Source organism: Phyllobates terribilis, unplaced genomic scaffold (genome assembly GCF_046119375.1).
Source record: "Phyllobates terribilis strain yellow unplaced genomic scaffold, ASM4611937v1 Scaffold_213__1_contigs__length_3403324, whole genome shotgun sequence".
NCBI lineage: Eukaryota > Metazoa > Chordata > Amphibia > Anura > Dendrobatidae > Phyllobates > Phyllobates terribilis.
Window position 1 is genome coordinate 1,858,066 of NW_027362973.1, and position 24,185 is coordinate 1,882,250.

General features: G+C 45.9%; 15 non-coding genes and 2 pseudogenes across 15 annotated transcripts; all 17 read left to right on the top strand.

Moving 5' to 3' along the window:
* Positions 1 to 1,244: 1,244 nt before the first annotated feature.
* LOC141214122 (U2 spliceosomal RNA) lies at positions 1,245 to 1,431 on the top strand. The gene has a single exon (XR_012283438.1). It is a non-coding gene; the product is annotated as a U2 spliceosomal RNA (small nuclear RNA).
* A 1,115-nt stretch (positions 1,432 to 2,546) lies between these two features.
* Positions 2,547 to 2,662, top strand: LOC141214144 (U2 spliceosomal RNA; annotated as a pseudogene).
* A 524-nt stretch (positions 2,663 to 3,186) lies between these two features.
* LOC141214067 (U2 spliceosomal RNA) lies at positions 3,187 to 3,369 on the top strand. Its single transcript, XR_012283397.1, has one exon. It is a non-coding gene; the product is annotated as a U2 spliceosomal RNA (small nuclear RNA).
* Positions 3,370 to 4,481: 1,112 nt separating this feature from the next.
* On the top strand, positions 4,482 to 4,672 carry LOC141213949 (U2 spliceosomal RNA). The gene has a single exon (XR_012283281.1). It is a non-coding gene; the product is annotated as a U2 spliceosomal RNA (small nuclear RNA).
* Positions 4,673 to 5,787: 1,115 nt separating this feature from the next.
* Positions 5,788 to 5,978, top strand: LOC141213989 (U2 spliceosomal RNA). The gene has a single exon (XR_012283321.1). It is a non-coding gene; the product is annotated as a U2 spliceosomal RNA (small nuclear RNA).
* Positions 5,979 to 7,093: 1,115 nt separating this feature from the next.
* LOC141213950 (U2 spliceosomal RNA) lies at positions 7,094 to 7,284 on the top strand. The gene has a single exon (XR_012283282.1). It is a non-coding gene; the product is annotated as a U2 spliceosomal RNA (small nuclear RNA).
* A 1,115-nt stretch (positions 7,285 to 8,399) lies between these two features.
* LOC141214020 (U2 spliceosomal RNA) lies at positions 8,400 to 8,590 on the top strand. The gene has a single exon (XR_012283351.1). It is a non-coding gene; the product is annotated as a U2 spliceosomal RNA (small nuclear RNA).
* A 1,115-nt stretch (positions 8,591 to 9,705) lies between these two features.
* Positions 9,706 to 9,896, top strand: LOC141214021 (U2 spliceosomal RNA). The gene has a single exon (XR_012283352.1). It is a non-coding gene; the product is annotated as a U2 spliceosomal RNA (small nuclear RNA).
* Positions 9,897 to 11,011: 1,115 nt separating this feature from the next.
* LOC141213951 (U2 spliceosomal RNA) lies at positions 11,012 to 11,202 on the top strand. Its single transcript, XR_012283283.1, has one exon. It is a non-coding gene; the product is annotated as a U2 spliceosomal RNA (small nuclear RNA).
* A 1,115-nt stretch (positions 11,203 to 12,317) lies between these two features.
* Positions 12,318 to 12,508, top strand: LOC141213952 (U2 spliceosomal RNA). Its single transcript, XR_012283284.1, has one exon. It is a non-coding gene; the product is annotated as a U2 spliceosomal RNA (small nuclear RNA).
* Positions 12,509 to 13,623: 1,115 nt separating this feature from the next.
* Positions 13,624 to 13,814, top strand: LOC141213953 (U2 spliceosomal RNA). Its single transcript, XR_012283285.1, has one exon. It is a non-coding gene; the product is annotated as a U2 spliceosomal RNA (small nuclear RNA).
* Positions 13,815 to 14,929: 1,115 nt separating this feature from the next.
* LOC141213954 (U2 spliceosomal RNA) lies at positions 14,930 to 15,120 on the top strand. Its single transcript, XR_012283286.1, has one exon. It is a non-coding gene; the product is annotated as a U2 spliceosomal RNA (small nuclear RNA).
* A 1,115-nt stretch (positions 15,121 to 16,235) lies between these two features.
* On the top strand, positions 16,236 to 16,426 carry LOC141213955 (U2 spliceosomal RNA). The gene has a single exon (XR_012283287.1). It is a non-coding gene; the product is annotated as a U2 spliceosomal RNA (small nuclear RNA).
* Positions 16,427 to 17,541: 1,115 nt separating this feature from the next.
* LOC141213956 (U2 spliceosomal RNA) lies at positions 17,542 to 17,732 on the top strand. Its single transcript, XR_012283288.1, has one exon. It is a non-coding gene; the product is annotated as a U2 spliceosomal RNA (small nuclear RNA).
* Positions 17,733 to 19,732: 2,000 nt separating this feature from the next.
* LOC141214112 (U2 spliceosomal RNA) lies at positions 19,733 to 19,908 on the top strand (annotated as a pseudogene).
* Positions 19,909 to 21,023: 1,115 nt separating this feature from the next.
* LOC141213957 (U2 spliceosomal RNA) lies at positions 21,024 to 21,214 on the top strand. The gene has a single exon (XR_012283289.1). It is a non-coding gene; the product is annotated as a U2 spliceosomal RNA (small nuclear RNA).
* Positions 21,215 to 22,329: 1,115 nt separating this feature from the next.
* LOC141213958 (U2 spliceosomal RNA) lies at positions 22,330 to 22,520 on the top strand. The gene has a single exon (XR_012283290.1). It is a non-coding gene; the product is annotated as a U2 spliceosomal RNA (small nuclear RNA).
* The last annotated feature ends 1,665 nt before the right edge of the window (positions 22,521 to 24,185 follow it).

Here is a 24,185-nt window from a genome sequence, read left to right on the forward strand (position 1 = left end):
TCTGCTGCTGGACAGCCAGCAGCAGCAGCAGCAGGAGAGGTATGTAATCAGGAGCCCTCCTGCTAAGGGTAGACAGCTGCTCGTTCCACCCCACCCCCCGCCTTAATTGGTTCTCCTCCCTTCCAACGGTGTTGAGGCGGGTGGGAACAGCAGGGGGTGAAGGTGCTGTGTTTAAAGAGGTGGAGTTATGCAGATCTAAAACGCGTGGATTGCAGCAGCAGCAAGCCGAAAAGTGCAGGCATGTAAGGGATCTAGAGGTTGACAACATGTCTTCTTAACGGGAGTCCAGGAGCTCATCTCCACAAATGGACTTTTCAGGATCCTTGGGTGGCTCCGTAGTTTGAAACCAATTCTGGTTATCGCTTCTCGGCCTTTTGGCTAAGATCAAGTGCAGTATCTTTCGAAAAGGCGGTTTTGGATGTTGGCCGCCCTAGTAGATTGATACATTATGCACACTGGGGTTTAGGCGCTTGTTAGTACGCCAGGTGGCTAATATAGTCATCTGGTGGAAAGCATGGCCCCCCAGGATCGACGCCATTGGGCCGGGAAAGATCGAAAGCCCGAAGTGTGAAGTGCCCCAGGAGTGGTGACCCTGGGGTGCCTTAACTCACTGGGATTGGGAACCCCACTTGAGTTTATGGCACATTTGCACAAGCACTTCAAATTTTCTTTCTTCGCACACACCCTTATTCCGGGCCTTCTGGCCTTAGGATGGGGAATTTTTCAATTCCCGGTCGAAGGTCCGGGCAGTATTATACTGTGAAACCTTCACTATTTATTTAATTTCTTTGTCACTGTGTGTCCACTTATTCACGTGTGTCACGTCCTACTAGGATTTTGTCGGGATGCGGTTCCCTTATGGGTTCCTCTCTTGGCAGGTCTAGGGGGGGAGTGTGTGGCCATCAGGTTCCGCTCCCCCCTGAACCCCCCTGGCTCTCCTCTTTCGGGAGGAGAGCGTTGTTGGCTCCCCTCTTCCGGGAGGGGAGCACAGTCTTTGGCTCCCAGTGCCTTGCTCGGGTGAGAACTCGGGCAGGTGCTGGGGGTAAGATTGGGTCGCCTCTGGCTTCGGCTGGAGGTGGCTTTTTGTCCCTGTTCCTCGCTGTGGCCTTTTGGCTCGGAGGGACGGGGAATGGTTTGGGGGACCCTTCTCCTTTTGGAGAGCGTTTCAAGAAGACCAGCATCCTAGTGCACTTTTTTTGTGGCACTTGTCACTTTTTTAAGCGCACTCGGGTTTTGTACACGAATTCGGGCTTTCGATAAAAAAAAAAAAAAAAAAAATCTGTTCTTATCAGTTTAATATCTGATACGTCCCCTATCTGGGGACCATATATTAAATGGATTTTTAGAACAGGGAGATGGAAAAAGAGCTTGCTCTGTCCACTCCACGCATTGACCTGGTATTGCAGTATCTCCAGGACCGGTGCACCCCTTCTTTAATGCAGTTTCTAAAATCAGAAAGAATTGAATTCAATGTTTTTTGTTCATTTTGCTTGTTTGTCGGATTTTGGGATGGACTCTTTGGCTTTGCTTTTCTTCTCCTCATTGGATTTTTCATGTTCAAAGTTGCAGAAGCCAGATTACAAGCTCATTTTGGTTCAACTTCAGCAACTGTGCATTGCATTGCCATGTAATGTGATGCAATGCTATCTTTCTAGCTCTCCCTTTTTACTTCCTTTTGGATAAACAGACATATTAGGCAAGCATTTTGGAGCTTTCACCTAAATAACTACAGGTGGTGAGATAAGCTGCACAATATAATTGACCTTTCAGTATATTGTTGCACACACACCATCTATTTAGCAAATGCCCTTGTTATCAACAGCAGCCTTTTAAACTCACCTGAGCTAACAGGTATGTGCGCTGGTTACTCTGCTGCGCTTAAAATTTCTTTTTTGGTTTGCTACAATGCCTTTTCTGAAACGTTGTCTCCCTCTGCTGGAACACTGACTTCTTTCATTTAATGCCTGCAGACTATAAAAGAGAACCCAACCCAAAAAGTTTGGTTGATTAGTCTGTGGCATTCTGTTAAACTGTTGCTTATGGCGGTCTCTGTGAGCTTCTCAGCGACATTCAGCCAGCCAGGTATCCTGCCTGCAGTAGATGGAATGTGGCAATGGAACGCTGGCTGCGCGTGTCATAATAGGCTCTGAGCCTTTATATACCTGTGCACAGCAGCAGCCACCTTCAGTCTGCTGCTGGACAGCCAGCAGCAGCAGCAGCAGGAGAGGTATGTAATCAGGAGCCCTCCTGCTAAGGGTAGACAGCTGCTCGTTCCACCCCACCCCCCGCCTTAATTGGTTCTCCTCCCTTCCAACGGTGTTGAGGCGGGTGGGAACAGCAGGGGGTGAAGGTGCTGTGTTTAAAGAGGTGGAGTTATGCAGATCTAAAACGCGTGGATTGCAGCAGCAGCAAGCCGAAAAGTGCAGGCATGTAAGGGATGTAGAGGTTGACAACATGTCTTCTTAACGGGAGTCCAGGAGCTCATCTCCACAAATGGACTTTTCAGGATCCTTGGGTGGCTCCGTAGTTTGAAACCAATTCTGGTTATCGCTTCTCGGCCTTTTGGCTAAGATCAAGTGTAGTATCTTTTGAAAAGGCAGTTTTGTCCTTGGGCTGCCCTAGTAAATTGATGCATATTACACACTGGTTTGGTGCACTTGTTAGTACGCCAGGTGGCTCATAGAGTTATCTGATGGAAAACATGGCCCTCCAGGATCGAAATCACTAGGCTGGGTAAGTGTGAGGGCTTTGGAGCAATGTGCCCCAGGAGTAGGCGCCCTGGTGGGAGTCCAAGCTTACTGGGACTGGGAAACCCAGAAAGACTTGGCTTCGTAGCACGCCGCACCTTTGCCAATCATACTTTCTGAGCAACCCCCCCTATTCCTGGCCTCCGGGCTAGGAAGGGGAATTTTTATAAACCCGGTCGGAGGTCCGGTCAGCTTTGGGCTGAGAAACCAACACAGGCTCCAGCTCCACTAGGGTGGCAGCCTAGATGGAAGCTGGGAGCACGAAAACGGCTCTTCTCCGGCTTCGGCTAGGGAGAGCATCGGAGATCCCTGACCCTCGCTGTGGCCTTCTGGCTGGGAGGGATTGGGATGGTTTATTGGGGACCCTCTCCTCCGGGAAGGGTCCACATGAATCCTCGCCTCGTGCGCTGTTTTGGTGTGACTTCGGTCACATTTTTCAGTGCCTTGGATGCAGCTTCAATCAAAAAAATCTGTTCTTATCAGTTTAATATCTGATACGTCCCCTATCTGGGGACCATATATTAAATGGATTTTTAGAACAGGGAGATGGAAAAAGAGCTTGCTCTGTCCACTCCACGCATTGACCTGGTATTGCAGTATCTCCAGGACCGGTGCACCCCTTCTTTAATGCAGTTTCTAAAATCAGAAAGAATTGAATTCAATGTTTTTTGTTCATTTTGCTTGTTTGTCGGATTTTGGGATGGACTCTTTGGCTTTGCTTTTCTTCTCCTCATTGGATTTTTCATGTTCAAAGTTGCAGAAGCCAGATTACAAGCTCATTTTGGTTCAACTTCAGCAACTGTGCATTGCATTGCCATGTAATGTGATGCAATGCTATCTTTCTAGCTCTCCCTTTTTACTTCCTTTTGGATAAACAGACATATTAGGCAAGCATTTTGGAGCTTTCACCTAAATAACTACAGGTGGTGAGATAAGCTGCACAATATAATTGACCTTTCAGTATATTGTTGCACACACACCATCTATTTAGCAAATGCCCTTGTTATCAACAGCAGCCTTTTAAACTCACCTGAGCTAACAGGTATGTGCGCTGGTTACTCTGCTGCGCTTAAAATTTCTTTTTTGGTTTGCTACAATGCCTTTTCTGAAACGTTGTCTCCCTCTGCTGGAACACTGACTTCTTTCATTTAATGCCTGCAGACTATAAAAGAGAACCCAACCCAAAAAGTTTGGTTGATTAGTCTGTGGCATTCTGTTAAACTGTTGCTTATGGCGGTCTCTGTGAGCTTCTCAGCGACATTCAGCCAGCCAGGTATCCTGCCTGCAGTAGATGGAATGTGGCAATGGAACGCTGGCTGCGCGTGTCATAATAGGCTCTGAGCCTTTATATACCTGTGCACAGCAGCAGCCACCTTCAGTCTGCTGCTGGACAGCCAGCAGCAGCAGCAGGAGAGGTATGTAATCAGGAGCCCTCCTGCTAAGGGTAGACAGCTGCTCGTTCCACCCCACCCCCCGCCTTAATTGGTTCTCCTCCCTTCCAACGGTGTTGAGGCGGGTGGGAACAGCAGGGGGTGAAGGTGCTGTGTTTAAAGAGGTGGAGTTATGCAGATCTAAAACGCGTGGATTGCAGCAGCAGCAAGCCGAAAAGTGCAGGCATGTAAGGGATCTAGAGGTTGACAACATGTCTTCTTAACGGGAGTCCAGGAGCTCATCTCCACAAATGGACTTTTCAGGATCCTTGGGTGGCTCCGTAGTTTGAAACCAATTCTGGTTATCGCTTCTCGGCCTTTTGGCTAAGATCAAGTGTAGTATCTGTTCTTATCAGTTTAATATCTGATACGTCCCCTATCTGGGGACCATATATTAAATGGATTTTTAGAACAGGGAGATGGAAAAAGAGCTTGCTCTGTCCACTCCACGCATTGACCTGGTATTGCAGTATCTCCAGGACCGGTGCACCCCTTCTTTAATGCAGTTTCTAAAATCAGAAAGAATTGAATTCAATGTTTTTTGTTCATTTTGCTTGTTTGTCGGATTTTGGGATGGACTCTTTGGCTTTGTTTTTCTTCTCCTCATTGGATTTTTCATGTTCAAAGTTGCAGAAGCCAGATTACAAGCTCATTTTGGTTCAACTTCAGCAACTGTGCATTGCATTGCCATGTAATGTGATGCAATGCTATCTTTCTAGCTCTCCCTTTTTACTTCCTTTTGGATAAACAGACATATTAGGCAAGCATTTTGGAGCTTTCACCTAAATAACTACAGGTGGTGAGATAAGCTGCACAATATAATTGACCTTTCAGTATATTGTTGCACACACACCATCTATTTAGCAAATGACCTTGTTATCAACAGCAGCCTTTTAAACTCACCTGAGCTAACAGGTATGTGCGCTGGTTACTCTGCTGCGCTTAAAATTTCTTTTTTGGTTTGCTACAATGCCTTTTCTGAAACGTTGTCTCCCTCTGCTGGAACACTGACTTCTTTCATTTAATGCCTGCAGACTATAAAAGAGAACCCAACCCAAAAAGTTTGGTTGATTAGTCTGTGGCATTCTGTTAAACTGTTGCTTATGGCGGTCTCTGTGAGCTTCTCAGCGACATTCAGCCAGCCAGGTATCCTGCCTGCAGTAGATGGAATGTGGCAATGGAACGCTGGCTGCGCGTGTCATAATAGGCTCTGAGCCTTTATATACCTGTGCACAGCAGCAGCCACCTTCAGTCTGCTGCTGGACAGCCAGCAGCAGCAGCAGCAGGAGAGGTATGTAATCAGGAGCCCTCCTGCTAAGGGTAGACAGCTGCTCGTTCCACCCCACCCCCCGCCTTAATTGGTTCTCCTCCCTTCCAACGGTGTTGAGGCGGGTGGGAACAGCAGGGGGTGAAGGTGCTGTGTTTAAAGAGGTGGAGTTATGCAGATCTAAAACGCGTGGATTGCAGCAGCAGCAAGCCGAAAAGTGCAGGCATGTAAGGGATCTAGAGGTTGACAACATGTCTTCTTAACGGGAGTCCAGGAGCTCATCTCCACAAATGGACTTTTCAGGATCCTTGGGTGGCTCCGTAGTTTGAAACCAATTCTGGTTATCGCTTCTCGGCCTTTTGGCTAAGATCAAGTGTAGTATCTGTTCTTATCAGTTTAATATCTGATACGTCCCCTATCTGGGGACCATATATTAAATGGATTTTTAGAACAGGGAGATGGAAAAAGAGCTTGCTCTGTCCACTCCACGCATTGACCTGGTATTGCAGTATCTCCAGGACCAGTGCACCCCTTCTTTAATGCAGTTTCTAAAATCAGAAAGAATTGAATTCAATGTTTTTTGTTCATTTTGCTTGTTTGTCGGATTTTGGGATGGACTCTTTGGCTTTGCTTTTCTTCTCCTCATTGGATTTTTCATGTTCAAAGTTGCAGAAGCCAGATTACAAGCTCATTTTGGTTCAACTTCAGCAACTGTGCATTGCATTGCCATGTAATGTGATGCAATGCTATCTTTCTAGCTCTCCCTTTTTACTTCCTTTTGGATAAACAGACATATTAGGCAAGCATTTTGGAGCTTTCACCTAAATAACTACAGGTGGTGAGATAAGCTGCACAATATAATTGACCTTTCAGTATATTGTTGCACACACACCATCTATTTAGCAAATGCCCTTGTTATCAACAGCAGCCTTTTAAACTCACCTGAGCTAACAGGTATGTGCGCTGGTTACTCTGCTGCGCTTAAAATTTCTTTTTTGGTTTGCTACAATGCCTTTTCTGAAACGTTGTCTCCTTCTGCTGGAACACTGACTTCTTTCATTTAATGCCTGCAGACTATAAAAGAGAACCCAACCCAAAAAGTTTGGTTGATTAGTCTGTGGCATTCTGTTAAACTGTTGCTTATGGCGGTCTCTGTGAGCTTCTCAGCGACATTCAGCCAGCCAGGTATCCTGCCTGCAGTAGATGGAATGTGGCAATGGAACGCTGGCTGCGCGTGTCATAATAGGCTCTGAGCCTTTATATACCTGTGCACAGCAGCAGCCACCTTCAGTCTGCTGCTGGACAGCCAGCAGCAGCAGCAGCAGGAGAGGTATGTAATCAGGAGCCCTCCTGCTAAGGGTAGACAGCTGCTCGTTCCACCCCACCCCCCGCCTTAATTGGTTCTCCTCCCTTCCAACGGTGTTGAGGCGGGTGGGAACAGCAGGGGGTGAAGGTGCTGTGTTTAAAGAGGTGGAGTTATGCAGATCTAAAACGCGTGGATTGCAGCAGCAGCAAGCCGAAAAGTGCAGGCATGTAAGGGATCTAGAGGTTGACAACATGTCTTCTTAACGGGAGTCCAGGAGCTCATCTCCACAAATGGACTTTTCAGGATCCTTGGGTGGCTCCGTAGTTTGAAACCAATTCTGGTTATCGCTTCTCGGCCTTTTGGCTAAGATCAAGTGTAGTATCTGTTCTTATCAGTTTAATATCTGATACGTCCCCTATCTGGGGACCATATATTAAATGGATTTTTAGAACAGGGAGATGGAAAAAGAGCTTGCTCTGTCCACTCCACGCATTGACCTGGTATTGCAGTATCTCCAGGACCGGTGCACCCCTTCTTTAATGCAGTTTCTAAAATCAGAAAGAATTGAATTCAATGTTTTTTGTTCATTTTGCTTGTTTGTCGGATTTTGGGATGGACTCTTTGGCTTTGCTTTTCTTCTCCTCATTGGATTTTTCATGTTCAAAGTTGCAGAAGCCAGATTACAAGCTCATTTTGGTTCAACTTCAGCAACTGTGCATTGCATTGCCATGTAATGTGATGCAATGCTATCTTTCTAGCTCTCCCTTTTTACTTCCTTTTGGATAAACAGACATATTAGGCAAGCATTTTGGAGCTTTCACCTAAATAACTACAGGTGGTGAGATAAGCTGCACAATATAATTGACCTTTCAGTATATTGTTGCACACACACCATCTATTTAGCAAATGCCCTTGTTATCAACAGCAGCCTTTTAAACTCACCTGAGCTAACAGGTATGTGCGCTGGTTACTCTGCTGCGCTTAAAATTTCTTTTTTGGTTTGCTACAATGCCTTTTCTGAAACGTTGTCTCCTTCTGCTGGAACACTGACTTCTTTCATTTAATGCCTGCAGACTATAAAAGAGAACCCAACCCAAAAAGTTTGGTTGATTAGTCTGTGGCATTCTGTTAAACTGTTGCTTATGGCGGTCTCTGTGAGCTTCTCAGCGACATTCAGCCAGCCAGGTATCCTGCCTGCAGTAGATGGAATGTGGCAATGGAACGCTGGCTGCGCGTGTCATAATAGGCTCTGAGCCTTTATATACCTGTGCACAGCAGCAGCCACCTTCAGTCTGCTGCTGGACAGCCAGCAGCAGCAGCAGCAGGAGAGGTATGTAATCAGGAGCCCTCCTGCTAAGGGTAGACAGCTGCTCGTTCCACCCCACCCCCCGCCTTAATTGGTTCTCCTCCCTTCCAACGGTGTTGAGGCGGGTGGGAACAGCAGGGGGTGAAGGTGCTGTGTTTAAAGAGGTGGAGTTATGCAGATCTAAAACGCGTGGATTGCAGCAGCAGCAAGCCGAAAAGTGCAGGCATGTAAGGGATCTAGAGGTTGACAACATGTCTTCTTAACGGGAGTCCAGGAGCTCATCCCCACAAATGGACTTTTCAGGATCCTTGGGTGGCTCCGTAGTTTGAAACCAATTCTGGTTATCGCTTCTCGGCCTTTTGGCTAAGATCAAGTGTAGTATCTGTTCTTATCAGTTTAATATCTGATACGTCCCCTATCTGGGGACCATATATTAAATGGATTTTTAGAACAGGGAGATGGAAAAAGAGCTTGCTCTGTCCACTCCACACATTGACCTGGTATTGCAGTATCTCCAGGACCGGTGCACCCCTTCTTTAATGCAGTTTCTAAAATCAGAAAGAATTGAATTCAATGTTTTTTGTTCATTTTGCTTGTTTGTCGGATTTTGGGATGGACTCTTTGGCTTTGCTTTTCTTCTCCTCATTGGATTTTTCATGTTCAAAGTTGCAGAAGCCAGATTACAAGCTCATTTTGGTTCAACTTCAGCAACTGTGCATTGCATTGCCATGTAATGTGATGCAATGCTATCTTTCTAGCTCTCCCTTTTTACTTCCTTTTGGATAAACAGACATATTAGGCAAGCATTTTGGAGCTTTCACCTAAATAACTACAGGTGGTGAGATAAGCTGCACAATATAATTGACCTTTCAGTATATTGTTGCACACACACCATCTATTTAGCAAATGCCCTTGTTATCAACAGCAGCCTTTTAAACTCACCTGAGCTAACAGGTATGTGCGCTGGTTACTCTGCTGCGCTTAAAATTTCTTTTTTGGTTTGCTACAATGCCTTTTCTGAAACGTTGTCTCCTTCTGCTGGAACACTGACTTCTTTCATTTAATGCCTGCAGACTATAAAAGAGAACCCAACCCAAAAAGTTTGGTTGATTAGTCTGTGGCATTCTGTTAAACTGTTGCTTATGGCGGTCTCTGTGAGCTTCTCAGCGACATTCAGCCAGCCAGGTATCCTGCCTGCAGTAGATGGAATGTGGCAATGGAACGCTGGCTGCGCGTGTCATAATAGGCTCTGAGCCTTTATATACCTGTGCACAGCAGCAGCCACCTTCAGTCTGCTGCTGGACAGCCAGCAGCAGCAGCAGCAGGAGAGGTATGTAATCAGGAGCCCTCCTGCTAAGGGTAGACAGCTGCTCGTTCCACCCCACCCCCCGCCTTAATTGGTTCTCCTCCCTTCCAACGGTGTTGAGGCGGGTGGGAACAGCAGGGGGTGAAGGTGCTGTGTTTAAAGAGGTGGAGTTATGCAGATCTAAAACGCGTGGATTGCAGCAGCAGCAAGCCGAAAAGTGCAGGCATGTAAGGGATCTAGAGGTTGACAACATGTCTTCTTAACGGGAGTCCAGGAGCTCATCCCCACAAATGGACTTTTCAGGATCCTTGGGTGGCTCCGTAGTTTGAAACCAATTCTGGTTATCGCTTCTCGGCCTTTTGGCTAAGATCAAGTGTAGTATCTGTTCTTATCAGTTTAATATCTGATACGTCCCCTATCTGGGGACCATATATTAAATGGATTTTTAGAACAGGGAGATGGAAAAAGAGCTTGCTCTGTCCACTCCACACATTGACCTGGTATTGCAGTATCTCCAGGACCGGTGCACCCCTTCTTTAATGCAGTTTCTAAAATCAGAAAGAATTGAATTCAATGTTTTTTGTTCATTTTGCTTGTTTGTCGGATTTTGGGATGGACTCTTTGGCTTTGCTTTTCTTCTCCTCATTGGATTTTTCATGTTCAAAGTTGCAGAAGCCAGATTACAAGCTCATTTTGGTTCAACTTCAGCAACTGTGCATTGCATTGCCATGTAATGTGATGCAATGCTATCTTTCTAGCTCTCCCTTTTTACTTCCTTTTGGATAAACAGACATATTAGGCAAGCATTTTGGAGCTTTCACCTAAATAACTACAGGTGGTGAGATAAGCTGCACAATATAATTGACCTTTCAGTATATTGTTGCACACACACCATCTATTTAGCAAATGCCCTTGTTATCAACAGCAGCCTTTTAAACTCACCTGAGCTAACAGGTATGTGCGCTGGTTACTCTGCTGCGCTTAAAATTTCTTTTTTGGTTTGCTACAATGCCTTTTCTGAAACGTTGTCTCCTTCTGCTGGAACACTGACTTCTTTCATTTAATGCCTGCAGACTATAAAAGAGAACCCAACCCAAAAAGTTTGGTTGATTAGTCTGTGGCATTCTGTTAAACTGTTGCTTATGGCGGTCTCTGTGAGCTTCTCAGCGACATTCAGCCAGCCAGGTATCCTGCCTGCAGTAGATGGAATGTGGCAATGGAACGCTGGCTGCGCGTGTCATAATAGGCTCTGAGCCTTTATATACCTGTGCACAGCAGCAGCCACCTTCAGTCTGCTGCTGGACAGCCAGCAGCAGCAGCAGCAGGAGAGGTATGTAATCAGGAGCCCTCCTGCTAAGGGTAGACAGCTGCTCGTTCCACCCCACCCCCCGCCTTAATTGGTTCTCCTCCCTTCCAACGGTGTTGAGGCGGGTGGGAACAGCAGGGGGTGAAGGTGCTGTGTTTAAAGAGGTGGAGTTATGCAGATCTAAAACGCGTGGATTGCAGCAGCAGCAAGCCGAAAAGTGCAGGCATGTAAGGGATCTAGAGGTTGACAACATGTCTTCTTAACGGGAGTCCAGGAGCTCATCTCCACAAATGGACTTTTCAGGATCCTTGGGTGGCTCCGTAGCTTGAAACCAATTCTGGTTATCGCTTCTCGGCCTTTTGGCTAAGATCAAGTGTAGTATCTGTTCTTATCAGTTTAATATCTGATACGTCCCCTATCTGGGGACCATATATTAAATGGATTTTTAGAACAGGGAGATGGAAAAAGAGCTTGCTCTGTCCACTCCACGCATTGACCTGGTATTGCAGTATCTCCAGGACCGGTGCACCCCTTCTTTAATGCAGTTTCTAAAATCAGAAAGAATTGAATTCAATGTTTTTTGTTCATTTTGCTTGTTTGTCGGATTTTGGGATGGACTCTTTGGCTTTGCTTTTCTTCTCCTCATTGGATTTTTCATGTTCAAAGTTGCAGAAGCCAGATTACAAGCTCATTTTGGTTCAACTTCAGCAACTGTGCATTGCATTGCCATGTAATGTGATGCAATGCTATCTTTCTAGCTCTCCCTTTTTACTTCCTTTTGGATAAACAGACATATTAGGCAAGCATTTTGGAGCTTTCACCTAAATAACTACAGGTGGTGAGATAAGCTGCACAATATAATTGACCTTTCAGTATATTGTTGCACACACACCATCTATTTAGCAAATGCCCTTGTTATCAACAGCAGCCTTTTAAACTCACCTGAGCTAACAGGTATGTGCGCTGGTTACTCTGCTGCGCTTAAAATTTCTTTTTTGGTTTGCTACAATGCCTTTTCTGAAACGTTGTCTCCTTCTGCTGGAACACTGACTTCTTTCATTTAATGCCTGCAGACTATAAAAGAGAACCCAACCCAAAAAGTTTGGTTGATTAGTCTGTGGCATTCTGTTAAACTGTTGCTTATGGCGGTCTCTGTGAGCTTCTCAGCGACATTCAGCCAGCCAGGTATCCTGCCTGCAGTAGATGGAATGTGGCAATGGAACGCTGGCTGCGCGTGTCATAATAGGCTCTGAGCCTTTATATACCTGTGCACAGCAGCAGCCACCTTCAGTCTGCTGCTGGACAGCCAGCAGCAGCAGCAGCAGGAGAGGTATGTAATCAGGAGCCCTCCTGCTAAGGGTAGACAGCTGCTCGTTCCACCCCACCCCCCGCCTTAATTGGTTCTCCTCCCTTCCAACGGTGTTGAGGCGGGTGGGAACAGCAGGGGGTGAAGGTGCTGTGTTTAAAGAGGTGGAGTTATGCAGATCTAAAACGCGTGGATTGCAGCAGCAGCAAGCCGAAAAGTGCAGGCATGTAAGGGATCTAGAGGTTGACAACATGTCTTCTTAACGGGAGTCCAGGAGCTCATCTCCACAAATGGACTTTTCAGGATCCTTGGGTGGCTCCGTAGTTTGAAACCAATTCTGGTTATCGCTTCTCGGCCTTTTGGCTAAGATCAAGTGTAGTATCTGTTCTTATCAGTTTAATATCTGATACGTCCCCTATCTGGGGACCATATATTAAATGGATTTTTAGAACAGGGAGATGGAAAAAGAGCTTGCTCTGTCCACTCCACGCATTGACCTGGTATTGCAGTATCTCCAGGACCGGTGCACCCCTTCTTTAATGCAGTTTCTAAAATCAGAAAGAATTGAATTCAATGTTTTTTGTTCATTTTGCTTGTTTGTCGGATTTTGGGATGGACTCTTTGGCTTTGCTTTTCTTCTCCTCATTGGATTTTTCATGTTCAAAGTTGCAGAAGCCAGATTACAAGCTCATTTTGGTTCAACTTCAGCAACTGTGCATTGCATTGCCATGTAATGTGATGCAATGCTATCTTTCTAGCTCTCCCTTTTTACTTCCTTTTGGATAAACAGACATATTAGGCAAGCATTTTGGAGCTTTCACCTAAATAACTACAGGTGGTGAGATAAGCTGCACAATATAATTGACCTTTCAGTATATTGTTGCACACACACCATCTATTTAGCAAATGCCCTTGTTATCAACAGCAGCCTTTTAAACTCACCTGAGCTAACAGGTATGTGCGCTGGTTACTCTGCTGCGCTTAAAATTTCTTTTTTGGTTTGCTACAATGCCTTTTCTGAAACGTTGTCTCCTTCTGATGGAACACTGACTTCTTTCATTTAATGCCTGCAGACTATAAAAGAGAACCCAACCCAAAAAGTTTGGTTGATTAGTCTGTGGCATTCTGTTAAACTGTTGCTTATGGCGGTCTCTGTGAGCTTCTCAGCGACATTCAGCCAGCCAGGTATCCTGCCTGCAGTAGATGGAATGTGGCAATGGAACGCTGGCTGCGCGTGTCATAATAGGCTCTGAGCCTTTATATACCTGTGCACAGCAGCAGCCACCTTCAGTCTGCTGCTGGACAGCCAGCAGCAGCAGCAGCAGGAGAGGTATGTAATCAGGAGCCCTCCTGCTAAGGGTAGACAGCTGCTCGTTCCACCCCACCCCCCGCCTTAATTGGTTCTCCTCCCTTCCAACGGTGTTGAGGCGGGTGGGAACAGCAGGGGGTGAAGGTGCTGTGTTTAAAGAGGTGGAGTTATGCAGATCTAAAACGCGTGGATTGCAGCAGCAGCAAGCCGAAAAGTGCAGGCATGTAAGGGATCTAGAGGTTGACAACATGTCTTCTTAACGGGAGTCCAGGAGCTCATCTCCACAAATGGACTTTTCAGGATCCTTGGGTGGCTCCGTAGTTTGAAACCAATTCTGGTTATCGCTTCTCGGCCTTTTGGCTAAGATCAAGTGTAGTATCTGTTCTTATCAGTTTAATATCTGATACGTCCCCTATCTGGGGACCATATATTAAATGGATTTTTAGAACAGGGAGATGGAAAAAGAGCTTGCTCTGTCCACTCCACGCATTGACCTGGTATTGCAGTATCTCCAGGACCGGTGCACCCCTTCTTTAATGCAGTTTCTAAAATCAGAAAGAATTGAATTCAATGTTTTTTGTTCATTTTGCTTGTTTGTCGGATTTTGGGATGGACTCTTTGGCTTTGCTTTTCTTCTCCTCATTGGATTTTTCATGTTCAAAGTTGCAGAAGCCAGATTACAAGCTCATTTTGGTTCAACTTCAGCAACTGTGCATTGCATTGCCATGTAATGTGATGCAATTCTATCTTTCTAGCTCTCCCTTTTTACTTCCTTTTGGATAAACAGACATATTAGGCAAGCATTTTGGAGCTTTCACCTAAATAACTACAGGTGGTGAGATAAGCTGCACAATATAATTGACCTTTCAGTATATTGTTGCACACACACCATCTATTTAGCAAATGCCCTTGTTATCAACAGCAGCCTTTTAAACTCACCTGAGCTAACAGGTATGTGCGCTGGTTACTCTGCTGCGCTTAAAATTTCTTTTTTGGTTTGCTACAATGCCTTTTCTGAAACGTTGTCTCCTTCTGCTGGAACACTGACTTCTTTCATTTAATGCCTGCAGACTATAAAAGAGAACCCAACCCAAAAAGTTTGGTTGATTAGTCTGTGGCATTCTGTTAAACTGTTGCTTATGGCGGTCTCTGTGAGCTTCTCAGCGACATTCAGCCAGCCAGGTATCCTGCCTGCAGTAGATGGAATGTGGCAATGGAACGCTGGCTGCGCGTGTCATAATAGGCTCTGAGCCTTTATATACCTGTGCACAGCAGCAGCCACCTTCAGTCTGCTGCTGGACAGCCAGCAGCAGCAGCAGCAGGAGAGGTATGTAATCAGGAGCCCTCCTGCTAAGGGTAGACAGCTGCTCGTTCCACCCCACCCCCCGCCTTAATTGGTTCTCCTCCCTTCCAACGGTGTTGAGGCGGGTGGGAACAGCAGGGGGTGAAGGTGCTGTGTTTAAAGAGGTGGAGTTATGCAGATCTAAAACGCGTGGATTGCAGCAGCAGCAAGCCGAAAAGTGCAGGCATGTAAGGGATCTAGAGGTTGACAACATGTCTTCTTAACGGGAGTCCAGGAGCTCATCTCCACAAATGGACTTTTCAGGATCCTTGGGTGGCTCCGTAGTTTGAAACCAATTCTGGTTATCGCTTCTCGGCCTTTTGGCTAAGATCAAGTGTAGTATCTGTTCTTATCAGTTTAATATCTGATACGTCCCCTATCTGGGGACCATATATTAAATGGATTTTTAGAACAGGGAGATGGAAAAAGAGCTTGCTCTGTCCACTCCACGCATTGACCTGGTATTGCAGTATCTCCAGGACCGGTGCACCCCTTCTTTAATGCAGTTTCTAAAATCAGAAAGAATTGAATTCAATGTTTTTTGTTCATTTTGCTTGTTTGTCGGATTTTGGGATGGACTCTTTGGCTTTGCTTTTCTTCTCCTCATTGGATTTTTCATGTTCAAAGTTGCAGAAGCCAGATTACAAGCTCATTTTGGTTCAACTTCAGCAACTGTGCATTGCATTGCCATGTAATGTGATGCAATGCTATCTTTCTAGCTCTCCCTTTTTACTTCCTTTTGGATAAACAGACATATTAGGCAAGCATTTTGGAGCTTTCACCTAAATAACTACAGGTGGTGAGATAAGCTGCACAATATAATTGACCTTTCAGTATATTGTTGCACACACACCATCTATTTAGCAAATGCCCTTGTTATCAACAGCAGCCTTTTAAACTCACCTGAGCTAACAGGTATGTGCGCTGGTTACTCTGCTGCGCTTAAAATTTCTTTTTTGGTTTGCTACAATGCCTTTTCTGAAACGTTGTCTCCTTCTGCTGGAACACTGACTTCTTTCATTTAATGCCTGCAGACTATAAAAGAGAACCCAACCCAAAAAGTTTGGTTGATTAGTCTGTGGCATTCTGTTAAACTGTTGCTTATGGCGGTCTCTGTGAGCTTCTCAGCGACATTCAGCCAGCCAGGTATCCTGCCTGCAGTAGATGGAATGTGGCAATGGAACGCTGGCTGCGCGTGTCATAATAGGCTCTGAGCCTTTATATACCTGTGCACAGCAGCAGCCACCTTCAGTCTGCTGCTGGACAGCCAGCAGCAGCAGCAGCAGGAGAGGTATGTAATCAGGAGCCCTCCTGCTAAGGGTAGACAGCTGCTCGTTCCACCCCACCCCCCGCCTTAATTGGTTCTCCTCCCTTCCAACGGTGTTGAGGCGGGTGGGAACAGCAGGGGGTGAAGGTGCTGTGTTTAAAGAGGTGGAGTTATGCAGATCTAAAACGCGTGGATTGCAGCAGCAGCAAGCCGAAAAGTGCAGGCATGTAAGGGATCTAGAGGTTGACAACATGTCTTCTTAACGGGAGTCCAGGAGCTCATCTCCACAAATGGACTTTTCAGGATCCTTGGGTGGCTCCGTAGTTTGAAACCAATTCTGGTTATCGCTTCTCGGCCTTTTGGCTAAGATCAAGTGTAGTATCTGTTCTTATCAGTTTAATATCTGATACGTCCCCTATCTGGGGACCATATATTAAATGGATTTTTAGAACAGGGAGATGGAAAAAGAGCTTGCTCTGTCCACTCCACGCATTGACCTGGTATTGCAGTATCTCCAGGACCGGTGCACCCCTTCTTTAATGCAGTTTCTAAAATCAGAAAGAATTGAATTCAATGTTTTTTGTTCATTTTGCTTGTTTGTCGGATTTTGGGATGGACTCTTTGGCTTTGCTTTTCTTCTCCTCATTGGATTTTTCATGTTCAAAGTTGCAGAAGCCAGATTACAAGCTCATTTTGGTTCAACTTCAGCAACTGTGCATTGCATTGCCATGTAATGTGATGCAATGCTATCTTTCTAGCTCTCCCTTTTTACTTCCTTTTGGATAAACAGACATATTAGGCAAGCATTTTGGAGCTTTCACCTAAATAACTACAGGTGGTGAGATAAGCTGCACAATATAATTGACCTTTCAGTATATTGTTGCACACACACCATCTATTTAGCAAATGCCCTTGTTATCAACAGCAGCCTTTTAAACTCACCTGAGCTAACAGGTATGTGCGCTGGTTACTCTGCTGCGCTTAAAATTTCTTTTTTGGTTTGCTACAATGCCTTTTCTGAAACGTTGTCTCCTTCTGCTGGAACACTGACTTCTTTCATTTAATGCCTGCAGACTATAAAAGAGAACCCAACCCAAAAAGTTTGGTTGATTAGTCTGTGGCATTCTGTTAAACTGTTGCTTATGGCGGTCTCTGTGAGCTTCTCAGCGACATTCAGCCAGCCAGGTATCCTGCCTGCAGTAGATGGAATGTGGCAATGGAACGCTGGCTGCGTGTGTCATAATAGGCTCTGAGCCTTTATATACCTGTGCACAGCAGCAGCCACCTTCAGTCTGCTGCTGGACAGCCAGCAGCAGCAGCAGCAGGAGAGGTATGTAATCAGGAGCCCTCCTGCTAAGGGTAGACAGCTGCTCGTTCCACCCCACCCCCCGCCTTAATTGGTTCTCCTCCCTTCCAACGGTGTTGAGGCGGGTGGGAACAGCAGGGGGTGAAGGTGCTGTGTTTAAAGAGGTGGAGTTATGCAGATCTAAAACGCGTGGATTGCAGCAGCAGCAAGCCGAAAAGTGCAGGCATGTAAAGGATCTAGAGGTTGACAACATGTCTTCTTAACGGGAGTCCAGGAGCTCATCTCCACAAATGGACTTTTCAGGATCCTTGGGTGGCTCCGTAGTTTGAAACCAATTCTGGTTATCGCTTCTCGGCCTTTTGGCTAAGATCAAGTGTAGTATCTGTTCTTATCAGTTTAATATCTGATACGTCCCCTATCTGGGGACCATATATTAAATGGATTTTTAGAACAGGGAGATGGAAAAAGAGCTTGCTCTGTCCACTCCACGCATTGACCTGGTATTGCAGTATCTCCAGGACCGGTGCACCCCTTCTTTAATGCAGTTTCTAAAATCAGAAAGAATTGATTTCAATGTTTTTTGTTCATTTTGCTTGTTTGTCGGATTTTGGGATGGACTCTTTGGCTTTGCTTTTCTTCTCCTCATTGGATTTTTCATGTTCAAAGTTGCAGAAGCCAGATTACAAGCTCATTTTGGTTCAACTTCAGCAACTGTGCATTGCATTGCCATGTAATGTGATGCAATGCTATCTTTCTAGCTCTCCCTTTTTACTTCCTTTTGGATAAACAGACATATTAGGCAAGCATTTTGGAGCTTTCACCTAAATAACTACAGGTGGTGAGATAAGCTGCACAATATAATTGACCTTTCAGTATATTGTTGCACACACACCATCTATTTAGCAAATGCCCTTGTTATCAACAGCAGCCTTTTAAACTCACCTGAGCTAACAGGTATGTGCGCTGGTTACTCTGCTGCGCTTAAAATTTCTTTTTTGGTTTGCTACAATGCCTTTTCTGAAACGTTGTCTCCTTCTGCTGGAACACTGACTTCTTTCATTTAATGCCTGCAGACTATAAAAGAGAACCCAACCCAAAAAGTTTGGTTGATTAGTCTGTGGCATTCTGTTAAACTGTTGCTTATGGCGGTCTCTGTGAGCTTCTCAGCGACATTCAGCCAGCCAGGTATCCTGCCTGCAGTAGATGGAATGTGGCAATGGAACGCTGGCTGCGCGTGTCATAATAGGCTCTGAGCCTTTATATACCTGTGCACAGCAGCAGCCACCTTCAGTCTGCTGCTGGACAGCCAGCAGCAGCAGCAGGAGAGGTATGTAATCAGGAGCCCTCCTGCTAAGGGTAGACAGCTGCTCGTTCCACCCCACCCCCCGCCTTAATTGGTTCTCCTCCCTTCCAACGGTGTTGAGGCGGGTGGGAACAGCAGGGGGTGAAGGTGCTGTGTTTAAAGAGGTGGAGTTATGCAGATCTAAAATGCGTGGATTGCAGCAGCAGCAAGCCGAAAAGTGCAGGCATGTAAGGGATCTAGAGGTTGACAACATGTCTTCTTAACGGGAGTCCAGGAGCTCATCTCCACAAATGGACTTTTCAGGATCCTTGGGTGGCTCCGTAGTTTGAAACCAATTCTGGTTATCGCTTCTCGGCCTTTTCGCTAAGATCAAGTGTAGTATCTTTCGAAAAGGCGGTTTTGGATGTTGGCCGCCCTAGTAGATTGATACATTATGCACACTGGGGTTTAGGCGCTTGTTAGTACGCCAGTTGGCTAATATAGTCATCTGGTGGAAAGCATGGCCCCCCAGGATCGACGCCATTGGGCCGGGGAAGATCGAAAGCCCGAAGTGTGAAGTGCCCCAGGAGTGGTGACCCTGGGGTGCCTTAACTCACTGGGATTGGGAACCCCACTTGAGTTTATGGCACATTTGCACTAGCACTTCAATATTTCTTTCTTCACACACACCCTTATTCCGGGCCTTCTGGCCTTAGGATGGGGAATTTTTCAATTCCCGGTCGAAGGTCCGGGCAGTATTATACTGTGAAACCTTCACTATTTATTTAATTTTTTTTGTCACTGTGTGTCCACTTTTTCACGTGTGTCCACGTCCTTACTAGGATTTTGTCGGGATGCGGTTCCCTTACGGGTTCCTCTCTTGGCAGGTCTAGGGGGGGAGTGTGTGGCCATCAGGTTCCGCTCCCCCCTGAACCCCCCTGGCTCTCCTCTTTCGGGAGGAGAGCATTGTTGGCTCCCCTCTTCCGGGAGGGGAGCACAGTCTTTGGCTCCCAGTGCCTTGCTCGGGTGAGAACTCGGGCAGGTATTGGGGGTAAGATTGGGTCGCCTCTGGCTCCGGCTGGAGGTGGCTATTTGTCCCTGTTCCTCGCTGTGGCCTTCTGTCTCGGAGGGACGGGGAATGGTTTGGGGGACCCTTCTCCTTTTGGAGAGGGTTTTAAGAAGACCAGCATCCTAGTGCACTTTTTTTGTGGCACTTGTCACTTTTTTAAGCGCACTCGGGTTTTGTACACGAATTCGGGCTTTCAAAAAAAAAAATCTGTTCTTATCAGTTTAATATCTGATACGTCCCCTATCTGGGGACCATATATTAAATGGATTTTTAGAACAGGGAGATGGAAAAAGAGCTTGCTCTGTCCACTCCACGCATTGACCTGGTATTGCAGTATCTCCAGGACCGGTGCACCCCTTCTTTAATGCAGTTTCTAAAATCAGAAAGAATTGAATTCAATGTTTTTTGTTCATTTTGCTTGTTTGTCGGATTTTGGGATGGACTCTTTGGCTTTGCTTTTCTTCTCCTCATTGGATTTTTCATGTTCAAAGTTGCAGAAGCCAGATTACAAGCTCATTTTGGTTCAACTTCAGCAACTGTGCATTGCATTGCCATGTAATGTGATGCAATGCTATCTTTCTAGCTCTCCCTTTTTACTTCCTTTTGGATAAACAGACATATTAGGCAAGCATTTTGGAGCTTTCACCTAAATAACTACAGGTGGTGAGATAAGCTGCACAATATAATTGACCTTTCAGTATATTGTTGCACACACACCATCTATTTAGCAAATGCCCTTGTTATCAACAGCAGCCTTTTAAACTCACCTGAGCTAACAGGTATGTGCGCTGGTTACTCTGCTGCGCTTCAAATTTCTTTTTTGGTTTGCTACAATGCCTTTTCTGAAACGTTGTCTCCTTCTGCTGGAACACTGACTTCTTTCATTTAATGCCTGCAGACTATAAAAGAGAACCCAACCCAAAAAGTTTGGTTGATTAGTCTGTGGCATTCTGTTAAACTGTTGCTTATGGCGGTCTCTGTGAGCTTCTCAGCGACATTCAGCCAGCCAGGTATCCTGCCTGCAGTAGATGGAATGTGGCAATGGAACGCTGGCTGCGCGTGTCATAATAGGCTCTGAGCCTTTATATACCTGTGCACAGCAGCAGCCACCTTCAGTCTGCTGCTGGACAGCCAGCAGCAGCAGCAGCAGGAGAGGTATGTAATCAGGAGCCCTCCTGCTAAGGGTAGACAGCTGCTCGTTCCACCCCACCCCCCGCCTTAATTGGTTCTCCTCCCTTCCAACGGTGTTGAGGCGGGTGGGAACAGCAGGGGGTGAAGGTGCTGTGTTTAAAGAGGTGGAGTTATGCAGATCTAAAACGCGTGGATTGCAGCAGCAGCAAGCCGAAAAGTGCAGGCATGTAAGGGATCTAGAGGTTGACAACATGTCTTCTTAACGGGAGTCCAGGAGCTCATCTCCACAAATGGACTTTTCAGGATCCTTGGGTGGCTCCGTAGTTTGAAACCAATTCTGGTTATCGCTTCTCGGCCTTTTGGCTAAGATCAAGTGTAGTATCTGTTCTTATCAGTTTAATATCTGATACGTCCCCTATCTGGGGACCATATATTAAATGGATTTTTAGAACAGGGAGATGGAAAAAGAGCTTGCTCTGTCCACTCCACGCATTGACCTGGTATTGCAGTATCTCCAGGACCGGTGCACCCCTTCTTTAATGCAGTTTCTAAAATCAGAAAGAATTGAATTCAATGTTTTTTGTTCATTTTGCTTGTTTGTCGGATTTTGGGATGGACTCTTTGGCTTTGCTTTTCTTCTCCTCATTGGATTTTTCATGTTCAAAGTTGCAGAAGCCAGATTACAAGCTCATTTTGGTTCAACTTCAGCAACTGTGCATTGCATTGCCATGTAATGTGATGCAATGCTATCTTTCTAGCTCTCCCTTTTTACTTCCTTTTGGATAAACAGACATATTAGGCAAGCATTTTGGAGCTTTCACCTAAATAACTACAGGTGGTGAGATAAGCTGCACAATATAATTGACCTTTCAGTATATTGTTGCACACACACCATCTATTTAGCAAATGCCCTTGTTATCAACAGCAGCCTTTTAAACTCACCTGAGCTAACAGGTATGTGCGCTGGTTACTCTGCTGCGCTTAAAATTTCTTTTTTGGTTTGCTACAATGCCTTTTCTGAAACGTTGTCTCCTTCTGCTGGAACACTGACTTCTTTCATTTAATGCCTGCAGACTATAAAAGAGAACCCAACCCAAAAAGTTTGGTTGATTAGTCTGTGGCATTCTGTTAAACTGTTGCTTAAGGCGGTCTCTGTGAGCTTCTCAGCGACATTCAGCCAGCCAGGTATCCTGCCTGCAGTAGATGGAATGTGGCAATGGAACGCTGGCTGCGCGTGTCATAATAGGCTCTGAGCCTTTATATACCTGTGCACAGCAGCAGCCACCTTCAGTCTGCTGCTGGACAGCCAGCAGCAGCAGCAGCAGGAGAGGTATGTAATCAGGAGCCCTCCTGCTAAGGGTAGACAGCTGCTCGTTCCACCCCACCCCCCGCCTTAATTGGTTCTCCTCCCTTCCAACGGTGTTGAGGCGGGTGGGAACAGCAGGGGGTGAAGGTACTGTGTTCAAAGAGGTGGAGTTATGCAGATCTAAAACGCGTGGATTGCAGCAGCAGCAAGCCGAAAAGTGCAGGCATGTAAGGGATCTAGAGGTTGACAACATGTCTTCTTAACGGGAGTCCAGGAGCTCATCTCCACAAATGGACTTTTCAGGATCCTTGGGTGGCTCCGTAGTTTGAAACCAATTCTGGTTATCGCTTCTCGGCCTTTTGGCTAAGATCAAGTGTAGTATCTGTTCTTATCAGTTTAATATCTGATACGTCCCCTATCTGGGGACCATATATTAAATGGATTTTTAGAACAGGGAGATGGAAAAAGAGCTTGCTCTGTCCACTCCACGCATTGACCTGGTATTGCAGTATCTCCAGGACCGGTGCACCCCTTCTTTAATGCAGTTTCTAAAATCAGAAAGAATTGATTTCAATGTTTTTTGTTCATTTTGCTTGTTTGTCGGATTTTGGGATGGACTCTTTGGCTTTGCTTTTCTTCTCCTCATTGGATTTTTCATGTTCAAAGTTGCAGAAGCCAGATTACAAGCTCATTTTGGTTCAACTTCAGCAACTGTGCATTGCATTGCCATGTAATGTGATGCAATGCTATCTTTCTAGCTCTCCCTTTTTACTTCCTTTTGGATAAACAGACATATTAGGCAAGCATTTTGGAGCTTTCACCTAAATAACTACAGGTGGTGAGATAAGCTGCACAATATAATTGACCTTTCAGTATATTGTTGCACACACACCATCTATTTAGCAAATGCCCTTGTTATCAACAGCAGCCTTTTAAACTCACCTGAGCTAACAGGTATGTGCGCTGGTTACTCTGCTGCGCTTAAAATTTCTTTTTTGGTTTGCTACAATGCCTTTTCTGAAACGTTGTCTCCTTCTGCTGGAACACTGACTTCTTTCATTTAATGCCTGCAGACTATAAAAGAGAACCCAACCCAAAAAGTTTGGTTGATTAGTCTGTGGCATTCTGTTAAACTGTTGCTTATGGCGGTCTCTGTGAGCTTCTCAGCGACATTCAGCCAGCCAGGTATCCTGCCTGCAGTAGATGGAATGTGGCAATGGAACGCTGGCTGCGCGTGTCATAATAGGCTCTGAGCCTTTATATACCTGTGCACAGCAGCAGCCACCTTCAGTCTGCTGCTGGACAGCCAGCAGCAGCAGCAGGAGAGGTATGTAATCAGGAGCCCTCCTGCTAAGGGTAGACAGCTGCTCGTTCCACCCCACCCCCCGCCTTAATTGGTTCTCCTCCCTTCCAACGGTGTTGAGGCGGGTGGGAACAGCAGGGGGTGAAGGAGCTGTGTTTAAAGAGGTGGAGTTATGCAGATCTAAAATGCGTGGATTGCAGCAGCAGCAAGCCGAAAAGTGCAGGCATGTAAGGGATCTAGAGGTTGACAACATGTCTTCTTAACGGGAGTCCAGGAGCTCATCTCCACAAATGGACTTTTCAGGATCCTTGGGTGGCTCCGTAGTTTGAAACCAATTCTGGTTATCGCTTCTCGGCCTTTTCTCTAAGATCAAGTGTAGTATCTTTCGAAAAGGCGGTTTTGGATGTTGGCCGCCCTAGTAGATTGATACATTATGCACACTGGGGTTTAGGCGCTTGTTAGTACGCCAGTTGGCTAATATAGTCATCTGGTGGAAAGCATGGCCCCCCAGGATCGACGCCATTGGGCCGGGGAAGATCGAAAGCCCGAAGTGTGAAGTGCCCCAGGAGTGGTGACCCTGGGGTGCCTTAACTCACTGGGATTGGGAACCCCACTTGAGTTTATGGCACATTTGCACTAGCACTTCAATATTTCTTTCTTCACACACACCCTTATTCCGGGCCTTCTGGCCTTAGGATGGGGAATTTTTCAATTCCCGGTCGAAGGTCCGGGCAGTATTATACTGTGAAACCTTCACTATTTATTTAATTTTTTTTGTCACTGTGTGTCCACTTTTTCACGTGTGTCCACGTCCTTACTAGGATTTTGTCGGGATGCGGTTCCCTTACGGGTTCCTCTCTTGGCAGGTCTAGGGGGGGAGTGTGTGGCCATCAGGT